The following is a 25,502-nucleotide window of genomic DNA, read 5'->3' on the forward strand; positions in this document are numbered from 1 at the left end:
GCGGTGGTTATGCTGGGGGCGGGCGTGGCCATGTGAAAAAAATCTGCGCGCACAGCCCCTCCCTCCCATCAGAACCAAAATCCAGCCCGGCGCCCGCCCAAATAAATCAGTGTCACTGCAAGTGGCAACACTGCAACGGTCAAAACTGCACTGTGAACGAAGTGCCGCAGCGCGCGGCCGCCACGATCAACATATACATAATTTATGAATTGGACTTGGGCTCAGCCTCAGGGCAAGCGAGGTGATTAAGAAGTGTCTCACACACCCGCAACCAGACACTGTTAACTGCGCCGCATGCACTGAGTACAGACTTACAGTAAATTTAAAAAAACAGCAATGTGTGACGTGTGCAGCAGATGCATAGACCCGGCCCTGATAATTAAGTGCCGGTGCTAAGCACCGGAAAGCACCGGCACAAATTAAGCACTGGTTGTACTCCTCGTACACTATATTCCTGGCCCCAGCTAACTGGGGTTTACCGCCATAGCAGAAAGATTGCTCCTTCATTATGGAATTGGTTCTGGCAGGGGAGAGGTTTTCTCTTCAAGTGCTAAATAATGTTTTCCCTATCTTGTTGCAGGTTTTGTGGATATGTGTGTCAAACATATCTCTTCACCGAAGACTGGAGCGAAGGCCAAAATTGAGCACAATTACATGGGTGGCATTGACTCCGACCTGGGAGAGGCCATGACCGAGTGCGATCCTGATGTAAGAGAACCTTTGGTAGTAAAAGGGTGAGGGTTAGGTATCCACCTTGGGCAGCTGTCCTATGTGGCTATATGGGAAACTCTCACAACTGAATCTCCATGAATAATGCATATACTTCCAGAGATGAAACGGACCAAACCGTGGTTAGAATGTTTTTTTAATATGGAAGCACCAATTTTTCTGATATAGGGATTTGGGTGGGTTGGGCCATAGTAATAATTTCCATTTCCATCACTCTGTCATACATTGAAACCAAAGCTGTAGGTGTCCCAGGCACTAAAACCGGCACCAGTTCCTTCTGAGATGTGATAACATTTTAGCAAGGGTTTAAAAAAGATCATTAGGTGATTTTGTTTTTAATTCTTTGCTTTTTTGTTAGGGTCCCTTGATGTGTCACACAACGAAGATGTACAGTACAGATGATTGAGTGCAATTTCATGCTTTCGGCAGAGTGCTGAGTGGCACAATCCATGCTGGACAGCCAGTGAAAGTGCTTGGTGAGAATTACACCCTGGAAGATGAAGAAGACTCCCAGATCTGCACTGTGGGTCGGCTCTGGATCTCGGTAGCTACGTAGGATTACACTTTTTTTTATGACAACATTTAATAACTGTGTATGTACACTGCCAACATCTTCTTTTGGTTGTTTAGGTTGTTTCTTTGTTATAGTTGTTTGTGATCAGTGTACATCTGCTACTACACCGTTATAGCTTCCTTTTATAATTCTACTAAACTGTAGAGTCTCTGAGTAGGCATGACTGGTATGAGTATAGCATCTCACGTCATACAGCAGTCTATTCTTCAAGACCCCAACAGTATATCTGAAGCGTCGGTTTGTAGTCTTTCATCCTTTGTCTGGGTTGCACTGGATAGTTCGGCATGAAGGCGCTGTACATATAGATCAACCCTTTCAAAGTAAAAATGACTGTCAAGGAAATGTTTGTTTTATAATGAATCAAACAACCTACTTATGTAAATCATGATAATATCAGATTACAAAAGAAAAAATATCACAGATGATTTTCAGATGCTCGTAGGAGAACTCCGTTGTTGGTTATTTTATTGTGTTTTGAATCTCTTTCTTGTGACAAGTAGCCACTTCCTGTCCCTGATTACTGTTTTGTGGTTAGTCACAAAAGACCACACGCTTATCCCCGGCAAAGGAGGGCCCAAATATTTTGCTACATAGTTACCTTGCAAGGATTAGGGTGCCATCCCAAGCGATTTCCATCAAATTCCAGTGTTATACATACATAGCTTAAACTTAATAACTTGATTACTTTTGTTCAAGAATGGTTTTGTTCGAGGCATATGAGCTGCAGATTATACACTGTGCATAGCTCGCCATCTGGTGTTGGGCCCGGATGTTTGCAGTTTGTTTTTCCTCTTGGAAAGTCTTTGGAAGTCACGAGTTTGGTGACTCCTCCCTTGGTTCGTATTGCGCATGGGCTTCGGCTCCATCCTCAGATTGTTTTTTTCCGCCATCGGGCTCGGATGTAATACTTCGCGCTCCGGTTCCGAACTTTCCAGTTCAACCGATCGACACAAAATCCTTGCTCATCGAGATCCTTCAGATAATAAATCATCTTAATCACCTTCTCTTCGGCACTTCTTCGATTCCAGTTGCCGACGGCGGCCTTCGGGCCTATTCCGGCTCCGGTCTCGGCTGATGGAAAGAACTCCTTTCAAGAAGTGCCCTCGATGTGGGTCCAAGTTTCCCCACACCGATCTCCACGAGGTGTGCAACCTCTGCCTCTCCCCTGAACACGAGGCTCGAGACTGTCCCGCCTGCAAGTCTTTTCGCTCCAAAAAGACCATTCGAGATCGACGGGCTAGACGCAACATGGCGCACTCCTCGACCTCCGCTCCAGTCGACCTCTTCGGGGACGACGTCGAAGCTCCGGGACAGCAGAACATTGAACAGGAGGCAGACGACCTCGTCAGTGCTTCCGAGGCCGACGACTCAGATGAGGAGGACATCACCCCGGCGCAGAGGGTCATGAGTACAATACCCCCTCCCACACCCACGCCGACACCCAAAAACGCTTCGGTCACACCTTCGCCTTCGGGCCTAGGCAAGATCAAGGACAGTGCTTCTATCACCCCGCCTTCGGGCCCAGTAAAGAAGCCTATTAAGCCTTCCGGCAGCTCGGGCTCGAGCCAGCCTACCATCGGTACCGAAAAACACCCTTCGGCACTGAAGAAAAGATCGGCCTCCATCTCCACACCGAACCCAGTACCAAAGCCTTCGGTGTCGAAACCTACCCTGCCGGTGCCGACCAAGCATCACAAGGCCTTCTTCTGCGCCGACCAAAAAATCGTAGGTCCCAAAGAAGCACGGCTTGGACAAGCCTAAAGAGCCGTCGGCCCCGAAAACTTCGGCGCCGACCGAACAACCAGTGACGCAAGAACTTTTTACACCGGATCCTCTCCAAAAGACACTCACCAAGGATCCAAAAACTCGACATTTGACATTGTCTACAAAAAAGAGACACTTGGATAAACCAGCTCCACCTCCACCTCCACCTCCAAAGAGGAAAGACACTGCTACCTCCCCTTTCAGAGTGCCTTCCCCTCCTCCTCCACCTCCTCCACCCTCCCCACCTCTACCCTCTCCACCCCCGCCTCATCGTTCCCCAACCTTGTCTCCTGCCCCAGACGACTTAGGAGACCCATTTTATGATCCAGCAGATGTGCCACAGGATCCCACCCCTACTGGATCTCCAGACCCATGGGACGATTATAATAATCCGGACATCCCAGATGTCCCACAGGATGACCTTTACCCATCTAGGCCATCCCCACCTGAAGATTCCTCGGGTTTTCACCACCTATTACAAAGGGCGGCACGCTACCACGGGGTGGAGTTACACACTGACCCGGTGGAGGAGGATTTTCTCCTAGACACCTTTGAAGACGCACATAGGTCTACTGCCATCCTACCTATGTTAAAAAGGGTGATTAAACCTGCACCGGAAGTCTTTAAAGACCCAGTCAGGGCCAGGGTCCTAAACCCCCGTATAGAGAAGAAATACAAAGCCGCCCCCACAGACCCTTCATATATTAAAAGTCCTGCACCATTGGATTCCCTAGTGGTATCCACAGCTAGGAAATGCTCCAATTCTCAGGCGTAAGGCGCAGCACCACCACCTGACAAAGAGTCCAAGCTCCTAGACGCGTCAGGGAAGCGCACTGCGTCGCAAGCCACCAACATATGGCGTATTGCCAACACGCAAGCGCTATTGGCCAGATACGACAGGGCACATTACGATGAGTTAGAGACCATCATGCACCATCTCCCTGAAAAATATAAGAACAGGGCCAATGAATTGATCCAAGAGGGAAAAATAATAACTAATACCTCTATTCGCTGTGCCCTGGATGCAGCAGATGCAGCCTCCAGGGCCATAAACACCAGTGTCCTTCTATGTCGTCATGCCTGGCTCAGAGTTTCAGGTTTTAAACCTGAGGTACAAGCCTCTATATTAAATCACCCATTCGACCAAGATCATCTGTTTGGCCCAAAAGTTGATGAAGCCCTCGAAAAGATGAAAAAAGATACTGACACGGCGCAATCCATGGGAGCCCTACAGTCACACACTCCTAGGCGCTCCTTTCGCCGCTCTTCCTTTCGAGGCACGGGTAGAGGCTACTCCTCGGATAGTGCATCCACGTCCTACAAATCCCCTCCTCAATCTACCTTCACAAAGGGTTACCAAAGATGCGGATACAGAGGCAATAATAATAAGGGCAGAGGCAAAACAAATACCGCCCGCTCTGCCACACCTAATACCCAATGACTTTACCCCGCTCCCTCCAGACCATTCCGCTACGGTCGGGGGAAGAATACAACATTTCCTTCACGTCTGGGAGACAATCACCTCAGACAAATGGGTGACACAAATTATTCAGTCAGGGTATTGCTTAGAACTAACATCTGCCCCCCCAAACATTCCACCCAGGCACCGACCTATGTCTCAAGAACATACTGCACTGCTAAAACCGGAGGTGACCTCCCTCCTGCAAAAAGGAGCCATAGAGAAGGTCCCCATAAATCAGCAAAATTTAGGGGTCTACTCCCTGTACTTTCTGATTCCAAAGACAGACGAGACTCTACGACCTATCCTAGATCTCAGACCTCTAAACTCTTACATACACTCAGACCATTTTCACATGGTAACCCTTCAACAGGTTCTCCCACTTCTCTCCCAGAACGATTTTCTCACCACTCTGTACTTGAAAGACGCATACTATCATATTCCAGTACACCGGTCTCACAGAAAGTACCTCAGATTTGTGGTGGACGGGCAACACTACCAGTTCAAGGTGCTCCTGTTCGGGGTAACAACAGCACCAAGGGTATTCACTAAGTGCCTAGCAATACCTCAGAAGACCGAACATTCACGTCTTCCCGTATCTGGACGATTGACTAATAAAAGCCACGTCCTACGAACAATGTGTGCATCATACCGCCGCTACAGTCCAACTACTCCACCAGCTAGGGTTCACGGTGAACCATCAAAAATCCCACCTGGTACCATCACACACAAAACAATACCTCGGTGCCACCATAGACACCTCAAAAGCCATAGCCTATCCCAATCCTGCCAGGATTGCAAAGATACAGGCTCTGCGCCAAAAATTCATATCCCAATACTCCCTCCCAGCAAGAGTGTTTATGCAACTGAAAGGAGTGATGGCCTCTTGCATCTTCATAGTGCCCCATGCAAGACTCCAGATGCGTCCACTCCAAGAGTGCTTAGCGCGCCAGTGGAACCAGGCCCAGGGACAACTGGCAGATCTGGTGTTGGTAGACGGTCGCACCCATCGCTCTCTGCAGTGGTGGAACACCACAAACCTTTCCAGAGGTCGACCGTTCCTGGACCCGGTCCCACAGATAATCCTCACAACAGACTCATCGCTCTCCGGCTGGGGAGCTCATCTGTTACATCTCACAGCATAGGGCACATGGACGCCACAACAAAAGTTACTCCACATAAACCATCTGGAGTTACTAGCAATCTTCCTCGCCCTGAAATCCTTCCAGACGCAGATTTCAGGCAAGGCAGTCCTCATTCGCACAGACAACATGACTGCCATGTACTACATTCAAAAGCAGGGGGGGCACACACTCTCTACAGCTCTCTCAGCTAGCACAGAGCATGTGGAGATGGGCAATTCCACAAAAAATCTTTCTCCTGGCCCAACACGTCCCAGGAGTCCAAAACACCGTGGCAGATCTGCTCAGCAGACAGACGCAGCAGATCCACGAGTGGGAACTTCACCCACAAGTTCTTCACCCGTTCTTTCAGAAGTGGGGGCATCCACACATAGATCTATTCGCCACCCACGAAAACAAAAAATGCCCAGGCTTCGCCGCCAGATATCCACACCCATTGTCCAAAGGCAATGCGATATGGATGAACTGGTCAAACAAATTTGCATACGCTTTTCCACCTCTCCCACTAATTCCATTAGTGGTGCGAAAGCTACAACAGCATTCCCTAACACTGATCCTAGTAGCTCCAACATGGGCTAGACAACCGTGGTACACCACACTGCTGGAACTCTCAGTAGTACCACACCAAAAGCTACACCTCTCACCATGCCTCCTAACCCAGAACCATGGAGAAATCAGGCACCCGGACCCAGCTCAGCTCAACCTTGCGATCTGGCTCCTGAGGTCCTAGAATTCGGATACCTTAACCTTCCCCCTGATTGCAGGAACATTATCAGGGAAGCTAGACGCCCTACTACTAGGGCATGCTATGCGGCAAAGTGGAAAAGATTTGTTGTTTACTGCCACAACAACACAATCAATCCTTTAAATGTGTCTATACAGCACATTATATGTTATTTACTCCACCTACAAAGGTGTAACCTAGCATATACTTCCATTAGATTACATCTCGCTGCCATTGCTGCTTACTTACAGAACAGGCAGCACCTATCACTCTTCAGACTGCCTGCCATCAAGGCCTTCATGGAAGGCCTCAAAAGAGTAATTCCACCCAGAGTACCACCCTCACCGGTCTGGAATTTGAATATAGTTCTCGCACGGTTAATGGGACCCCCTTTCGAACCATTACATAAATGTGAGCTCTAATTTCTCACATGGAAAACAGCTTTTTTAGTGGCCATCACTTCCCTCAGAAGGGTTAGTGAAATACAAGCACTCACTATACAGGAACCTTTTCTCCAAATGCATCAGAACAAGGTTGTACTCCGCACCAACCCAAAGTTTCTACCCAAAGTCATTTCTCCATTCCATTTAAACCAGTCGGTAGAATTACCAGTCTTTTTCTCACAACCTCAAGCTGTTGCGGAAAGAGCGTTACACACACTGGATGTAAAAAAGGCTTTACTTTACTACATCCAACGCACACAACCTTTCAGGAAAACCAAACCGCTATTTGTCTCCTTCTCTCCACCACATAAGGGCAACCCTATTTCTAAATCAGGGATAGCTAGGTGGATTGTAAAATGCATACAGATTTGCTACCACAAAGCAAAACGAACGCTATCGGTTCCCCCTAAAGCCCACTCTACAAGAAAGATAGGGGCTTCTATGGCTTTTCTAGGAAACATACCACTAGATGACCTATGCAAAGCAGCCACATGGTCAACACCGCACACTTTCACAAAACATTACTGTGTAGATGTGCAAACCAAGCAACAAGCTACTGTGGGCCAGGCTGTACTCAAAACACTGTTCCAAACCACTGCAAAGGATACCGGTGGTCGCCGCTAGGGTTGGGTACTGCTATATAATCTATGCACAGTGTATAATCTGCAGATCATACGCCTCGAATGGAATATGCTACTGTAGGAAGGTGGATATCTGACTATGGTTACCCCCAACTTTTTGCCTAGTGTCTAGCTGGTTTTTCGACTTAGTTGGCCTGAGATCCTGCCATTCAGGATCTCAGCCTGTCTGCTCTCTCTTTAAAATGGACTCCATGTACCCTAGGTACATACACAATTGGTAAGGATCACCTTATTGGACCCTGTACAGTGTACCCTAGGTACCCAGGGCATAGGTGTACCCTAGGCCTCCCAGGGGCTGCAGCATGTATTATGCCACCCCTGGTCTGGCCTTCCAATTTGACACAACTGGCTGATCACTCAGCTGGGGTAAGTTGGTGTATCCACCTCTTACTTAGGTGTAGTATACCTATACCTAACCTTAAATGGGACACATGTTAACCTATAAGTCACTCCTATGGCAGGCCTTAACAATCCTGAAGGCAGAGTGCTTGGTTTCATGTGAGATGGTGCTCTGGCATGAGCTGAGCCTGTGTGCAGTAGTCGGAACAAATTCCTTCTACCGTTTCCAGATATCGCCATACCATATACTCTTAAGTGCATTATGAACCTCGCGGTTAAATGCTAACTTTGGTTTGGCTTTATCAAAACATGTCTAGTAAGGTGTCATACGAATTGGAATACTAACCCCTCGCCAGTTCTGGCGACGGGGTTAGCATTCCACCCTTCTAGAGGGACACGACATGTACAGAACCTGAAACCCGGGTAAAATCAGACATAGCCTCAGCTCCACAAAATGGACGCTGCCACCACCGACACAAGTCTGCCCTCCTGCTGCTGGGAGTCCTTCCAGCTTGGGAGACGTGGACAAAGGGGAGGTGCGAGCACCACCCCAGACAGGATTTTGTGTATTGGTCAGGTAGGGCTTGAATAGAATCAGACATGCCTGAGGCTCACAAGGAGCCTCGGTGCATATGCCAGTTCAAACCGGTCCTGGGGCACACCAGCCCCAGACCTGGGGCGAGCTGGACAAAGGATTGGGTGTGTAACCACCCCCCTTCCTGGTCCCACCCTTAGGGAGGGACCTAGCAGGTAGACAGGCCCCTAGAATCCGCTTAAAGGTAGGAGCTGTGTCCTAAGACTTCAGACATCCTGGAATCAACTTGACACTAAGAAGAAGACGGGAACTTCGACGTTCTGCTGCACAGAAGACTGAAGGAATTCTCCCCTATGGTCAGGGAGTGACCATCTTGCTAACGCAAGCACCAACCAGCGAATCGACGTCTGCTTTGCCGCCGCCGGAGACCGAGCCCAGAGACCGACAAGAACTGGACCTCCAGACCTCTCACAGCCCGATCCACAGTCCCTGCAAAGAAGGAACCCGTGGAGGCACCGAGACACGTAGAGCCAGCCATCTTGGAAGACACTCGACAAGCTGCAAGCGCGACAACAGAGGCTCCCGCCGAGTTGTGCTTTGGGTCCTGAGAAGTCCAACATCCGAGCAGCATCTGCACCAAAGGTGAGCCCTCCAGCATCTCCACGATCTGCGTGGGGCCCCTCTGCACTTTGCGACTCGACGCACCTGCCCGGTCCCTGGCCCGTTGGCTAGTGGCCATCTTGGCAAACCTTTTGGAAAACTACGATGCTGGTCTGGTTGCTCCAGACTGGCCCCTGCTTCCCTCCAAAGGAGCAGCCCCTCTGACCTTGCTGGTCAGAGCTAACAGCTTTCTTCGATTCCTGCGATTCCTGCTTTTGCCAAGGCTTGTTTGCTTCTTCTGAGTCGCCAACACCGCCGACAGCGAGAGCCTGTGAGGGACAGCTCGTGAACCGACTCCTGGATGTCGTCGACCTTCAGGGACCACGTGGCTGCAGAGACAAGCTACACCTCTTCACCTGTTTGCAGCCGACATCGCCTGGTACCTACCTGGTGCCACGCCGGTCACTGGCTAGTGACTGTGAACACTGTCCCCTCTGCTTACAGGCCTTCTACACTTCCGATCCATCCTTGGATCCACCGCAGCTCTTCTGGACCGACCGCCTGCAGCATCTTTGTCGTCAGGCTCCATTGAACAGATAGACGAAACCCGACGCACTTCGAGCCCTATGCACCCACTTCCTGTGGGTGAGGTAAAGCTGGCACTCTGGTGCACAAGTGTAGAGTAACATCTCTAATGTCTAGGTTTGAAGTCTTGATTTCGTAGTCCAACCAGAAGACCCTTCTAGCAGTAACTTTTGAACATTTACGCACCCATTGAAAACCTATGGGAGCCCGCGTGTAACTTTCCTCACTGCACACGCGACCCGTGGACCTCCTGTCCATTAACTAAAGTTAGCTCCTTGTAGGCCCAGCGATTCTAGAGGCCCTAGGCCTTCTCCCTTTCCTGTTCGTGGTACTTATACCACTATTTTAGTATATGGTTTGAGCGGCCACCAGGGCCTATCCATATAAAGTGCAACTTCTGTATATTGTGATACTTTCTTGTTTAACGATTTGTGCTCCTGTGCTCATAAAGTGTCTAGGGGATACTTTGAGTAATAAATACATATATATTTTGAATATATATCTGTGTGGTGTCCTTTCATTGGTATAAAAGGGGGTTACATATGGTAAAATAGCTTGCTTTACATGCCTAAACGAGTTTAGCCTCAAAGACTGCTTAGCCTACGCTACCACTAGGGCAGCTGGTCCGAAAAGGTTGACTTACAACCACACCATAAGGGTTGCTTGGCATGGTACAAGGTGGTCACTTTAACTAGTGAACATCATATACCAGGCCAACTTCTCACAGCTACTTACCAGTATGCATCTGTTCTTGGCATGTAGAGCTGCAGATCTATACACGCCCACCCGCCTCCCCGGCTACCTGTATCCGTTCCAGTCTTATCTTATTTAGATACAACACACATGGGGTTCTTTACTGTTACCACTACGCTCCATCTTTCCCTGCTGGCGAAAAACAATCTGAGGATGGAGCCGAAGCCCATGCGCAATACGAACCAAGGGAGGAGTCACCGAACTCGTGACTTCCAAAGACTTTCCAAGAGGAAAAACAAACTGCAAACATCCGGGCCCAACACCAGATGGCGAGCTATGCACAGTGTATAGATCTGCAGCTCTACATGCCAAGAACAGATGCATACTGGTAAGTAGCATATTCCTTTTGGTCAGTAATGTCTAAATATGCCTCACTGAAGATGGACTACTCCTTACAGCTGTGACTGTGGAGGTGTACCTCCACTTTTGCTCCAACCAGAATAATAATATGATGATGATCATTTATTTGCCTGACATCTGTATCTGATAGACATCTAGCCGCAGATTCCTTAACTTAGAATATCCCCAGGCGTCAGACTGGATCTGGAAAAAAATGTGCAACAGCACCTCTGCACACCAGGGGACGGCGCCACACGACCCCGCCCTGACGTCGTCCACGTACGTGACGTCAGCGAGGTCATATAAGTCCCTCCTGGCGCGCTGACATCAGTTTCCTTCCTTCGGGCGTGCAACGCGGATCCGGAGTGAGCGGTTCCTTTGGCCTCTTTTCAGGCCTTGTCGATGCTTCGCGTCGGGGAACAGTGTGCGATGCCTTCGGACATTAAAACTTGTAATTCCTGTTCGCGACAATTGTCCGCGACGGACCCGCATCTTATTTGTATGTGGTGTCTGGGCGAGCACCATGACTCCACGGACTGCGAGGCGTGCCAACACCTGAAGCCCAAGTCTCGGCGCAAGCGCCGTATGAAGCGTCTCACCGCGCAGTTATCCAGGTCGGAGTCGCCTCGCCCCCTGGTTTCTTCAACAGCAGGTCCCTCCCGCCGTCGTTCGACCTCCGGGGCCGCCGTTCGCCACTTGGTAAGTCGAGGCGCTTGTCGCCAAGGTCTTTGACCTCCCCTTCTTCTCCTGTTGTCAGGAGCTCTGGTTCCCGGAACGTTCCGGACGTGCGCTCCAAGCAGTCGCCCTACCCACCCTTTCCGGGTGTGGGGATGACTCGGGCCCAAATGGAGGCATACGCCGCAGCTTTGCAGGCCTCCCTCGGGCCCTCTCCCGTCCCTGGGGCGTCCTCGGGGCCTCTGCTTCTTGTGGGCTCTCCGACGGGCTCGCCGATGGGTTCATCCTCGGCGCCAATTGAGCCTCTACCCCCCAGGGACGTAGGAGATGTGGTACCATTAGGGCACAGCCCAGTTGGGTCCCCCTCTCCGGTCCACGTGGAGTCGTTACGCCGCGGCCCGCTAGGGTCCCCCTCTACGACCCACGGTGCCTCCGCCGCCCCGCATAGCCCTGCTGGGTTCCCTGCGGCGCCGCAGGTGGTTGCCGGTGCTCATAGCCTTGCTCTGAGCACACCCCAGGCTCCCGGTCAGACGGTCGCCTGTCCGGGGTCGGCGCCGGGGGCTCGCCTCCTCGGCTCGGCCTCCATTGCTTTCTCCGGAGTTGGAGCCTGTTCATATGCCCCGGGCCGGGCAGGCAGCCGCCTGTCCAGAGCCGGGGTCGGCGCTGTACCGGCGACGGAGACTCACCTCCTCGGCTCCGCCCCTGCTCTTTTCCCCAGAGTCGGAGCCTAGCATGGATAAGGTGGAGTCGGCGCCGCGCCGGAGCCGAAAGCCTGCCTCGCCGGATCCGGCGTCTGCTCCTTCCTTGGAAGGGGAGCTTAACATAGTCTCGGCGCCGTATGGTACCGAGCCGAGCGCAGAATTATTGACTCTTCGCTAGAGGCCACAGGAGGGAGTTCGGCGCCGTCTTCTCGTCCACCATCTCGGACGTACTGTAGCCTGTGCTCCCCTTGGAATTTGAGCTTTCTCGGAAGCTCCCAGATCCGGCAGGCTCTTCGCCTCCCCCAGATCCGACAGGCTCTTCGCCTCCCCCAGATTCGACAGGCTCTTCGCCCCCCCCCCCCCCCCCAGATCCGACAGGCTCTTCGCCACCCCCAGATCCGGCAGGCTCTTCCCTTCCCCAGGAGCAACGTCAGGATCCTGCTTCTTCAATTGTACTCCCTCTGGAACATTGGTCACACCCTCACTGTCTGGGGAGGGTCAGTTTACAACCCTCCCCCACTGATGAGTTGTTGTCCCCTCCACGGAGGGATACCGAGGCCGGTGCTGCTTTTTTAAGGGTGGTCTCACTGGCCACCCGCATTTTAAGCATGCAACCCCCTTCTGTCCCCTTATCTGTCGACCCCTTGCTTGAGGTCCTTCATCGGGGGTCCGGGACTGTGGAGCCTCTTCTACCCTTTGAGGCTTCCCTTTATGATACCCTTTTTTTAGGTACCTGGGTCAGCCGGCTTCAGGCGATCTGGTGGCTCGTTCACTGTTGCACCACCACCGTCCAGCTCCACATAATTCGGTCTGTCTTTTTGTACACCCCGATGTGCAAGGGTTTGTGTTGCAGACTGCTTTCCCCTCCCTGCCTCCTCTAATGCTTCCTCCCTCTCAGGAGTCCCGATGGCAAGAGTCATGGGGCAGGAACGTCTTTGCCTCCACTAGTGCGGCCCTAAGATCCTTGAATACAATGTGTGTTTTGGCACGGGCTACTTCTGCACTGTGGCACTCTGCAGAGTCTGCTTTCGTCCACCTCTGAAGGTGCTCAGGTTGATCTCCGCCACCTCCGGGATGGCCGTGACCTTGCCAAATTCACAATCCGCTCAGCTTTAGATACTGCAGATTCTTAGGGACGTGCTATGGCGTGCTATGTTGCCTTAAGGCGTCACACTTGGTTACGCGACAGTGTCTTCCCCGAAAATATCGGGGAGTAACTGGTTGACTTACCCATTGATGGGATTTTGCTGTTTGATGCTCACGCCGAGTCGGCGGTTCATCAGCTCCTTGCGGGCTTTCGTCCCCCCACTTAGGTCGTCTTAGACCTTTCTTCCATGCTGATACTTTTTCATTTCACATCCTTTAGCTGCGCTCTGTGTTTAACATGGGCGGTGAGCCTTACGTCTTCTTTTCCTGTAGTTAAGGGTGATTACCCTTTTATTGGCATCCCTTCGATGCGTTTTGCTTTGGGCTGCCAGTTGCTCCGTGTTCCACAGATTGCTGTGTCTGGTCCTCTGACTGTGGTGTTGAGCCAGTGGCTCAGCTCGGTAATATACTGCAATATAACAAGGGTACCCCTAATATGGTTTCCTATATCAGGGTTTTCAAGCAAATATTGGTGAATTAATATATAGGAAACATATGAAAACAAAAAACAAATGAGAAAAATGAAATAATTTTTGATTGCAAAAGATTATAATAGAATTAGAAATAAAGGAATAAATAGAAATCAATCTTTCTGTAGTCATATTTGGTCAATGGGAATATAAGGTTTTTCTTTCCCCTTTTTTGTGTGCTTTTGTTTCTACATTACCTCACACTTTTTTAGTATATGTTTCCTATATATTAATTCACCAAGCTCAGCTCGGTAATGTCATACGGCACGGAACTCATGTTCACGGGTTTGGTTCATTACTGCGCTCTTTTGGCTAGGCTTATTGCCCTAACCGGTTTTCCCCGTAGTTTGGGGTCTGTATACTTCATGTGGGGTACTGGTATGCTATTATATATCCTTGCTTATCCCACCTGGGCCTGGAGATCCTGCGGGTTCCATGCGTCGCTTGGTGATCTGTTATACGGCGTTCTATGTTTTTCCTTGGTTCCATATTCTGGCGCCATGGTTATCCTGCCTGTTGCCCGTTCCACCTCCTTGGGAGCTTTCTTGCTCTCCTCTTCAAAAACGGCTCCTACCTTACTGTACTAGGTATGCTCCAGTATGGACATATTCATGCTCCTGGCTTGTTCTGTCTCTACATATTTTTATATTTATACATTTATGTATACCTGCAGGTTGCTTTGGTATTCCTCTTCCTACATCGCCACCTCTGATCAGTGTTGCAATGTTTGGGGGAGCTTTTCTGTCTTGTTGCAAGTTGCCCGTAGGGTCGTCCATGCTTCTGCTTACTGGGGTGATTTCCCAATTTGACAAATGCTCCCCTTTTGGTGTCCCATACCGTACGTGCCTTTTCTGGAGTGTTTGGTCTTTTATTCTAAGGCTCCTTCCATTTGTTAACGCTATGCCTGCGGGACAGCTCTTGTGATGGCCGTGGTCCTTGACTACTGACTGCAAGTCTATATTGTGGGTTGTTTCTCGCTTTGGCTTCATACTGCCCGGTCAGGCACTCTCCAGCTTTTTGTGTAAGCCACTTTAAGGTCTCTGTGGCCGTTGCCTGCTCCATGTTTCGACCTGCTTCAGCGGGTTTCACATTAATGCAATTTGCCCATATTTCCCCTTTTTGGGATAGGGTGTGCACTTGGCGTGTTTCTTGTCCCGCCGCCTATTCCAATCATGTTGCTCAAGTTCTAGCTCTTGCTTTGGGCTTTTGGCACCTGTTCCTTCAGCCTTCCTTCTATAGGCTAGTCTGTTAGGCTCTGGTTGCATCTCTTCTGGTTCTTTTGAACTGAAGGCGGTGTCCTGATTGTGCGCCATTAGGCGGAGAGTGGTCTTTCTTTCTTTCTCCCTTTCTTTGCTTTGGTATATGGCTCAAGCCAAGCTACCTGCCCCCTTTTTAGGTCTCGTCTGAGGCAGTGCATGTGCTGCTCGGAGAGACATTTTGTAAGCGGGTTTTCGCAGTGCTACCACAGGCTTTTGGTGGCCTGAAGCTTGTGTGCATGTGCGTGTGCACGGGCGCAGCCGCCATCTGTCTTTCCTCCTGTCACTGTCTGGACCGCGATCCGTTTCACTTTCGCGTTCCACTTTCGCGCGCGCGCACACAACTCCCTTTCACGGTCGCACGTCACAAACATTACCAGCTTGTTTCATACTGCACTTCAGCCCACAATTGTTGTTGCCGCTAAACGCTCTAATTGAAATGAGGTAATATTTCCCTAACTATCAGTAATCCGCGTATCGACCTCGGAATGATGAAAAGCATATTTGGTATTATCTTTCGAACTTGTCAGCCAAGAGCATTCAATTTCACAGGCCTCTTAAGTACTTGGCGGCTCCGCTGGTTGTGCTTGATTTAGCCAGCTTTATTTGACAAGAAACCTGTCCCAGAGACTGTTGGACAGAGATTAATTCCTGTTCACTGCAGGCTGCTTCAAAGTCTCAGCAGTCCTTCAGGATGCAAATATCAAAATAAAAGCCGAAAGAACAATTATTATTTAGGAAGAGCAGCGGGCAGGAAGCCCTTCTATACAGGAGAGTTATTCTTCGTATTGACTTGTTTGCAATGCCTATTGATTTCGATAAACCCGGGTTAACTGCCACTGCTGCGGACAGCGCGCTCTCTCTCTCGCCTTTCTCTGACTGTTTTTCTCTCCTCTCTCCCCTCTTTTCCTCATTCTCTCTGATCTCATCCATTGACACTCATTCTCTACCTCTCAATCAATCGGTTTTTCTACCCCCTCCCTTCTGCCCTCTATCTTCCATCAGTTCTCATGTTCATACCACTTTAATTTTGCTTCTTACTTCATCACACCTCTCCCTCCTTCTTTGTTTGTCTCGTCCATCCTAGCTGGCCCTACCCGCTCATTTCTCTCTGATCTTTTTCTCCCCTATTCTCTTTGTCTTCTGGGCGCTGTATTTTCCTTTCTTCTCCAATTACTGTATTTGCTCTGCCTCACTCACCTTTCCTTTATCTTCCTTCCTCTAGCTCCTCTCAATCTCGCACTGCCCCACCCCAACTCTGTTGTCTTCTCTCTTTCCGTTTCTTCCTTCTTCTATTCCTTCACTTTGTTCTTTTTCTACCTCTCATTTTGCTTTCTTGTCCCTCCCTTCTCCCTCTCAACTCTGTCATCTTGCACCCCCCTGTGTTTTAATTCCTCTTCACAGCCGCGCTTGATATCTTTGCTCAGAGACTGACGTGCTCGAATCACTCCCTTCATCACGCTTGTCTGAGCCCCCCTCGCTCCACGACGCCGTCCCCCGGGTCTCACTGGAACGGAGGACGCGGCGTCGCTCTCATGTGCTCTTTATAAAATGGCCGCGCAGGCTCAGCTGACAGCGTGGTGACGGACGCCGCATTACTGGCTTAATAAATCGGCGCGGTTCTCATTCTGCTTTCTGGTCCGCCTCCGCCGGGGTAAAGGAAGGATTCCAGCGCGTGCCAGAGATGGAGGCCTCTCCAGGGAATGGGACGTGTTCAAGGCGCGGACGAGAGGGGGGAAGCTGAGAAGAGTCGAGTAGACAGGGGGGGCTCTTGGAAAGTGCAAGTGTTGATGCAAGATTGCTTTTTTTTATAAACAGAAGTGATGTTGCATAATAGAGGAACAGCAGCAAAAAAAAAAGATCTAAACCTTGGGCGCCGCCATGCCACTACAGCACTCGACCACACAAGGATGTAACTTTAGCACCACCACAAAATCAAATAGTTAGAGCAAAGATACATCCATTACATAATTCAAGGGTCGGGCAACCTAAAATGTATTGGTTGTTTAACACTCCAAAGACACTCTGCAAACCTAGCATGGGGTTTAAGCCTCACTTGCACCAAAACATGGATTTCCTAGTGACTACAGGAGCCCAGCCCACAACAGGCTGCACACTGGTTGCTACGAGAATCACAGGGCCTACAAGAAAAACATACTTTAAAATCCTTTAGGCACTGGATTACATATAAACAAGGATGGTAATTCTTCAACCTGTCTGCTAGCAGGACTCAAGTGATTAACGAGCGAAAATGTTTGCACGTTACATAAACTGTGAGGTGCTACATGGTATTTTAGATGATATGTTTTCACTTCTTCACCTTGAGCGCTTTTGTCATGAGTAAAAACACAAAAGGAGAAGTGGAGCGCCCTGGACTTACCACATTTCTGGATAGTAGGTGGGCTTCCAAACGTCAGTACAAAGCTGTGAATCCAATGGACGCGTTTCCATCATCATTTCACCACCGTGAGATCACATTTTAGAGGTGCCATAATGAAACCCCTCATTGCCTGTGATTGAAAAAGGGGTGGGTGTGGCGTCTAAACATTAATAATAAATGCCATGTTAACAAGCAGATTCCTTAACGCCCACCCAGCCTCCCCGTTCTGCAAGGGCCTTGCCAAGTGGGGTTCTCCGCTGATCCCCCTGTTACGGTTGGCATTGGTCTTTTCTCTCATAGTTGCGTTCCTTTGAGACTTGCCATAATACCATTAACTCCCTCTCAAGGGTTTCTGTCACAATTCTACTGTTGCCTCCCTCTCAGAGGTTTCTTATCTGTAGAATGAGGCCTTTTCGATAGTCCTTCACCAGTAGATTCCGCTTCCTTTTCTTCTTCTCCTGCTGTCTTCCGCCTTGTCTGTTGACTCCGGGTTCTGGGCTCGTCTACAGTAGTCTTCTTTGGGGCTCTGTTCGCCACTGTTTCAGACCTCCGTTACTACAGGGGCAGTGCCAGACTTTTCATTCCTGCGGTGGACTGTTCTCTCTCTGCTCCGTTCTTGCTGGACGGCAAAGTTCTGCATGGTACTGACAGTCTATTTTTGTCTGTTATTCTGCATGGTACTAACAGTCCGTTTCTGTCTGTTGAGATGTTCTTCCCTTCTTACACTATGGAAGGGTCTTTGCTTAGCTTGCGAGGTTCTTTCTCACAGCTCTTTCACCTTAGGTAGGTAGTGTCTAATTCTGTCCTTTACGATGGTGTCTGCACCATCCTCCTTCTTTATTCTCGGATTTTCATCCATCGCACACTGTTCCCATGTTTCACAGTTTTTTTATTGGTGCCTCCGCATTGTGTCATGGAAACGTTTCTCCGAAGAAAACTGATGTCAGCTTGCCGGGAGGGACTTATATGACCTCGCTGACGTCACGTACGTGGACGACGTCAGGGCGGGGTCGTGTGGCGCCGTCCCCCGTCACGCAGAGGTGCTGCTGCACATTTTTTTCCAGATCCAGTCTGACGCCTGGGAATATTCTAAGTTAAGGAATCTGCGGTTAGACAACGTCACTACCAGATGCATTGTGTTGGACTTGGCCCTTCTGGCAGGTTCACCCCTAAACTTTTTGCTTTTACTGGTGACCTGGTGGTAGTGATTTTTGGTTTCTGCGCACTTTACCGCTGTGTCCCAGGGTAAAGTGCGTGCGTGTTGTGAGGTTGGCCTGCCCTCCCATGGGAATGCATGGGGGAATGTATGTGTCCCTGGTGGTTCCTGATGCGTGGGGAGTGCAGGGCCGAGTTTGGTATGTGCAGACTCGTGTGATTAAATGCTGCGCGATGATGTGTGCGGTGTCTATGTAGCTAGTGGGGAAGTGCCACTTCTAGACGCTGGCATAAATGTGCCGTGACTGCCTGGCGCGTGATTAGCTGGCTGAGGTCATGTGATGGGCTAGGGAATCCCCAGTCTCAGGAGGAGTCACCCAGTGGTGAATGGGGAGATCAGCAGCCAGATGGGTGGGAGGAGTACACCTAGGACCTGAATAGGGCTGGGCTTTCCCCACACAATGCTGGCTCCGCCCCCTGTGGTGCGACTGATGACCCTGGCCTGCTCTCTGAATAGGGAGAGGGGCTGAGCAAAACAAAGTGCTCAGGAACCAGTTGTAACTGGTTCACCCCTCCCCTGCACCTTGAAACAAAGGTAAACCTGTGTATAAGAAGGTGCTGTGACCCCATGTAAAATGTTCTCTTTCTGATCCTAACTTGAGGGGGGCCTGCTGCTGCTGGGCGCCAGGAGAGACTGCCACTGGGGACTGCCTCCCTGCCGGTGGGCCCTGTGAGATGGCCCCTGGGCCCAGTCTTTGCCCCCCTGCATCTGAAGACTTTTTCCTGGAAGACTTTCCCTGAACCTAGCGCCTGGGAGCGCTTTTGGGCAGACCTTGAGGAGCAGCGTTTGTTTTCCCTGCAGCCTGGAGCTGCGATCCATTTAAAAAGGGAATCCCCGGCGTAGAGGATTCCCCCCCGCATTTCCGATTAGTTTCGGCGGGAGCCCACCCCGCCGTTGTATTCCTTCCCGTGATCGTTGGCGGGTGTCCACCCCGCTTATTTTGGTGTTTAAACTACGGGTGCCTACCCCGCGTTATTGCCGCCCCGAGGAGTAACTTTGTCGTGAAAGCGGGTGCCCACCCCGCATTGGTTCTACCTCCGACCGGGAGCCCACCCCTTGAAGGAAATCACCGCCGCAGCCAGGCTTCAGCCGGAAATCAGGCAGCCCTTGCAGGACGTGGGCGGGACTTGAACAGGAAGCGGACGAGAGCCTACCCCGCGCTCCTGTGCCCAAGGACGACCCGGAAGCCGACCGGAGCCCACCCCGTGCTCTGGTGCAGCCAGGAGAAGTGAGCCGGCAGTGGAGTCCAGGCGGGAGCCCACCCCGCACTGGACTGCAACCAACGGAGGCAAGGCCTCCTGGCCGAAGCAGAGTCGGGCCGCCGCAGCGCGACCCAGAGGGAAGACGGAGGTGCCGTGTCTGCCCCCAGCTCCCGCCGCGAGGGAAGTGCATTCAGGAGGGCCGAAAGCGGACAAGTACCGCCCGGTGAGTGGAGGGGTAGACCAGGTACCTTGTTTTTGGGTTTGCCAGCATTGCTTGATTCAGAGGCCGAGTGAGGCTCCAACGGGGCCCCGCATTGTGTGTTGTAGAGCGCCTGACGCTCCACCGAAGGGGGCAGTGCTTCTCAAGCCTGTTAGGCTCCAACGCGGGCCGCAGTGTTGTGCAGAGCCCCGAGTAGAGGCTCCAACGCGGGACGCATTATTGTTTAGAGCCTGCGAGGCTCAGGGGGCATTTCTTGTTGTTTGAGCCCACGAGGCTCCAACGTCATACGAGGTCATTTTCCTCTGGTGCTACAAGCGACCCCGGAAGGCAGCGGGCCGCTCCAATGTGAGTGGGGGCATTCCTTGTTAAGAGCCCAGAGGGGCTCAGGGGACAGTCAGTTGGCCAGAGCCTGCAAGGCTCCAGCGTTGGTCCCATCATTGTTTTACAGCTGCCCAGCACTTCGTGGGCAGCTGCTCCGTTTAGGCCCCTGACACTGGGACACAGGGCGTCCTAGCCCCAACAAGGCCAGTTGGCCTAGGGACAGTTATCTTGTGTGGTGCCCTCACCTAGGGTACCTGATTATTGTTACCGGTGTACTTTTGCACATGCGCAATGCCTCGATGCTATGTTTCTTTCTAGCTGTGCCTATGCGTAGGAGAGGGTTTTTCCTGGTATAGGTTATGCTGATGTGTTCATGATTCCCTGCGTAAAATTTTCCTAAGGTGGTTAGGGTTGCGTAGGTGGTACTTACCTGTTACCAGTGGTTACTGGTTGTGCGCTACATTTTATAATTGGTGCTACAGTGATTGTATGTGCTATGTTCTAAAGTGTTATTCCTACAAAGTGCTTATTCCTGACAGTGGTCCATGAGGCCCTGTCCCATGTAAATAGTCCCCTGTAAATTCTGCCCGTGCCTGTTGGCACAATGTAAAGTGTGTGTTTTTATCTAATGTGTTTTGGTATAATACAAAGGCTATTTTTATATAATACCTTGTGTGGAGTTTCTTTTGTGGTGGGCCTTGGGTGTTGTTGCTGGGTGCGCGCGCAAACGCTTTACACATTGCCTCCGGGATAAGCCTGACTGCTCGTGCCAAGCTACCAAGGGGGTGAGCAGGGGTTATCTTTGGCGTGTAACTCCCCAGCCCTGACTAGAGTGGTGGTTTCTGCCTGGCTTTGGCGCAAGCCCTAGCCAACCAGAAATCCCATTTCTAACACATTGTTACCAAAGGTAAGTAACTCGTACGATCTGCACCTACCCATCGAGTTTATCATTTGCAGTACAGGCTAGCCATTTTCAGTGCAGCACTGAAGGATGTCTCCCTACAGTGCTACACACAGCACTAAGCACTGCACAACTCCAATTAACATCTGCTTCAGTGCAGTTCTGTGCAGCTCAGTACTTTTTTAAGTACAATACCACTACATGCACACTTCACTACCATTCCTGTGCATGGGAAGATCGCCTGTTGAGAGGTCCTGTCTAAAGGTTTGCGTGAGCTCAGCCAATCCTGGCATAGTCAGAGCCATTTTTGCAGCAGGTGCAGTGTCACCGGGAGAGGAAACTTAGGGGCCCATTGAACCCTGATGGACTGGCAAAAAGTCTTTAGGTTTAGGATGCAGGCGTCAAGGTGAAGTCCGGCAGCGGTCAGCCCATTGTGGTCTTGTGCTACGAAGCGCTGGGGAACCTTCACAGGACTGGTGGGCCACTTGGACTCGGGCCGTGGGCATCTGGTGCAGAGGTGGATCCGGAGGTTAGTTTGTGGTTCCTCAGGGCAGAGTTCTTTTCCTTTGTGGATGGTGTCTTCTGGACAAGTACGCTGTCAATGGGAGATTTAGAGTCTTTATCCAATGCAGGCTGTCCTCCCAGGGCTTTGGAAGTCACTGGGCCTGGAGGACGAGTCATCTTTTTGTACCAGGGGCGAAAGGCAGCAGACAGGCAGGCAAAGTGTCAGTCACTGGTCCTTCTTTACTCATGCTGGTGTGGGTCTTCGGTGTCTGGGCTTCTTAGGTCGTCATAAATCTGATTTCAGGGTCTGGGGTGCCAACTAAATACTAGATTTAGGGGCATTACATGGGGGTTACAGGTAGGGACCAATGGGTTCCTTAGCACGGATGTCTACACCCTCTATTATGCCACCCTCCTATGGAAGAGGGCTGGTCCTAGCCCTGATTGGATAAGTCCCACCTTCTTCAACTGGTGGGCACTGAAAAATCTGCTTCCCTTTGGCTTCAACACCTGAGGGGTGGATTTTGGCAAAGGGGGGCACCCCTCTCTTATTCTCAATTAGTTTTCCCACCGGTTCTCCTGCCAAAAGTGGGGTTTGAAATAGAGGGTTGCCATCTGCTGCTAGCATCAGAGGCTGGGGTCGCCTTAAAAAGGCTGCAAGGTATTTGAAGGTCCCCTCTCGAACACTATGCCTTTCTGGGGGAGGAGGTGTGACACCTCTACCCAGGATGGGTTTTGTTTCTGGCCTCAGAGAGCAAGGGCTTTCAACCCAGGGGTCCAGAAACATGTTTGGTGGTGGCAGACTGCCTCAAGCCAGTTAGAGACCACACCAGGGTTGGTAGGTTTTCAGGGGCACCTCTGAGGTGCCCTTTGGGAACATGTTTCAATAAATCCAACACTGGCATTTATGTGGGTTTTTTGAGAGGAGTTGTTTGGTACCAAACACTCCTGGATTTAGTAAAGCCATCATGGTGCTGGGGAAGTCGAGTTGTAGAGTTTCCAGCCCATGTAGTCCCTGTCGCTTCCCTGGCACTTACAATATTAGGAATATACTTAAATATTGTAGGGGTTTATCTGTGCATGCCGATATGCCCACACCTGAGATATAGTGCACCCTGCCTTAGGGCTTGTATGGCCTGCTGGAGGGGTGACTTACCCATACCTTAGGCCCCTTTGACATGGCACACAGGCAGTGAGCCATGTTGCCTATGTTGCTTTTCTCTGCACCAAGGAATGCAGGCTGCAGTGGCAGTTTGCATGACCTTAGTAAGGGGTCCCTAGGGGATCATCTTCAGTTCCAGTGCCCTATGTATCAAGGGTAACATTTCCTAGGGACTTACAGGGAGGTCTGAAGTGGCCAATCTTGGTACAGTTTTAGGAAAAGCACACTGATACTGGGAACCTGAACAGTAGGGTCCCAGTACACTTCAGTCAAAGTTGCATCGAAAGCCAGGCAAAAAGTGTGGGGGGGGGGGTACTACAACAGAAACCCACTTTCCTACAGTGCCTAAAATATTTCATTTTGAAACTCTTTGACACATAGAGCCTTCTACAAGAGAGGCCCCAAGTATCTTACTGAGAGACTCATTTACTATTGTCTCATACAATCCATCCAGTCATCCAGCCTACATCTCCTGAAGATTCCCAAAGTTCGTCTGGTCCGGAAAGGAGGCCACTCTTTTACTTTTTTGTCAGACAAGTTGTGGAAAAATCTTCCATCTATGCTACGTTTTGTCCCTTTTGAAGCCTGTTTCAGGAAACGGTTGAAAGCTTGGCTATTCATTTCTGCTTAATATCGATGTTTGTTTGGTTTGCCCTCTACTGGTCCATCGCCAGGGCCGCCTTCTTTATGGCATCCGTTACACTGTCTATATCATTCTTTCTTTTATTCAACTCCTATACCACCAGGAGCTGTCAGGAGCCTTGGCTTCATCTTTCACACACTGTCACTGATGGTTGAAGCTGAAGATTCACAGTATAATGTTACCTTATATATTTTGATCATTGAAGCATTGGCGTGCTCTAGCTTAAACTATGCCAATGCTTTGTATGTTTGCATTCCTCATTATCGACTTCAATGACTTCAGTTGGTGCAAAACTGTGCAGCTCAACTTTTACTTAACCACCCTGGTTCTGCTCACATTTCTAATCCTCAGCATTCGCTCCACTGGTTGCCAGTGAGGAGGGGTATCATCAAAAGTCTCTGCATTTCCATGAAGTCTCTACATAATTCCCTTCCCCAACGTTTACGTAGCCAGACTACACTGTCTTTAGGAAACAACCGAAAACAGGGTTGTTTATTTTGTGAACCTCTGCTATATTGCAGCTCAGTTTTCTTCTCGGCCAGGACACCCTTATGTATTTGTGCGCTCTACAAAACTTAAAATAATATTACTAAGAGACGACAGGAAAATACCAATTTGACCACATGATTGGCCCTCTTCCCCACATGTTGCAGCACGTAAGGCTCTTCACTCTCTGAACTCTCATATAATTTTAACAGTAAAAGGCTTTTTCTAAAGTTAATTTAAGCCTCTTTGCTGTACAGTGATGTTTCCGACTATTGCTCTTTAGTGATATACCTCAAAACTTTCTGAAGAATTACAGCTGAGTCTGTCTCCCTCTCTCCTTTGTTGCAGGTACCACATTGAAGTGAACCGTGTTCCTGCTGGTAACTGGGTCCTTATTGAGGGAGTTGACCAGCCTATTGGAAAGACTGCAACTATTACAGAGCCCAGAGGCAATGAGGAGGTAAAGTGTCTGAGAGAAGTTGCATGATTTCTATTCGAGCTGTGTAGCATGCTGTCAGTACAGACCTGCATTTTCTCACAGCCAACCTGTAGGATTGCGTGAGCAGCTCTTATTCAATTCCAATTCCAATTCCAAAAATTCTTTATTTCGGTCATATAGACCATAAAAGATGCAATGAAAACATTACAAACATTAAAACATTATTAAAATACATTTGAATAAAAACGACTCTCCCAGCGAGGAATAGTTTAAAATTACATTTAAAATGTTCTTTGAAAAGTTCAAGGGGCTTCAGACGATTTTTTCTTTCTAATCAGCCATATGGCCATAAGAAATTTGGAAACAGCGAACACAATGTGGCCCAGGGTACTGGTTTTCAAAATCCTGTATGCTTGTGCATACTCTCTGAACCCCAGGTTCTTACAGAGTGGTGCTATCCAATATTTTCTGGGCCTTTGGTATGCAGGGCACACAAACAAGATGTGGAGGTCGTCTTCCACATGGTTGTTACAGCAGGGACATGTTTTATTGCCCCCATTTGTCCACTTTGAGGTGTATGAATTGATAGGTAGTGTGCTATGCCTCCATTGAACATACAGTTTCCTTGCCAGGATGGGAAAGATAAAATCCATAAAAGGTTCAAAAACATAAGAATTCTTGGATTCTAAAAATCGCAAGGTTAGGGTGCCGCTATTTTGACCGTCCATCAAATGTGCAAGGGACCTGGCTTTGTAGATTTGTGCCAGAGCTTTGCGCGAGATTGTACGGCAGCCTCGTGCAGGGTCCTCCCACAGGACACGGAGATTAATGGCAGACAATTCGTTTTCCACAAAGTTGAGCCAGGGGATTTTGCCACTGGAGTTTAAACTCATGACATGGGTGAGATCCTCCCTATAATGATAGAGTTCGTCCGTAGACCAGAGCCTGTGCCAAAACTTCACTGGCTTAGACACAAGCTCCTCTGCAATAGGGGGGAGACCCATGTCCATTCTTAGAGGCTGAAGTGGGGTGGCACTTGGAAGGGCTAGAAGGCGCCTTAAAAAGCTATTTTCCACTATTGAAAGGCCCTTCACCGTTTTATGTCCCCATAGCTCACTGCCATACATGGCCGCAGCCTTGGCCTGGGTCTTGT

General features: G+C 50.0%; 1 long non-coding RNA gene across 1 annotated transcript; it reads left to right on the top strand.

Annotated features, from left to right (window-relative positions):
• Positions 1-577: 577 nt before the first annotated feature.
• On the top strand, positions 578-24,356 carry LOC146870295 (uncharacterized). Its single transcript, XR_014959372.1, has 3 exons — positions 578-708; positions 1,088-1,281; positions 24,259-24,356. It is a non-coding gene; the product is annotated as an uncharacterized LOC146870295 (long non-coding RNA).
• The last annotated feature ends 1,146 nt before the right edge of the window (positions 24,357-25,502 follow it).

This window comes from Triturus cristatus, chromosome 1_1 (assembly GCF_964204655.1).
Source record: "Triturus cristatus chromosome 1_1, aTriCri1.1, whole genome shotgun sequence".
Classification (NCBI taxonomy): Eukaryota; Metazoa; Chordata; class Amphibia; order Caudata; family Salamandridae; genus Triturus; species Triturus cristatus.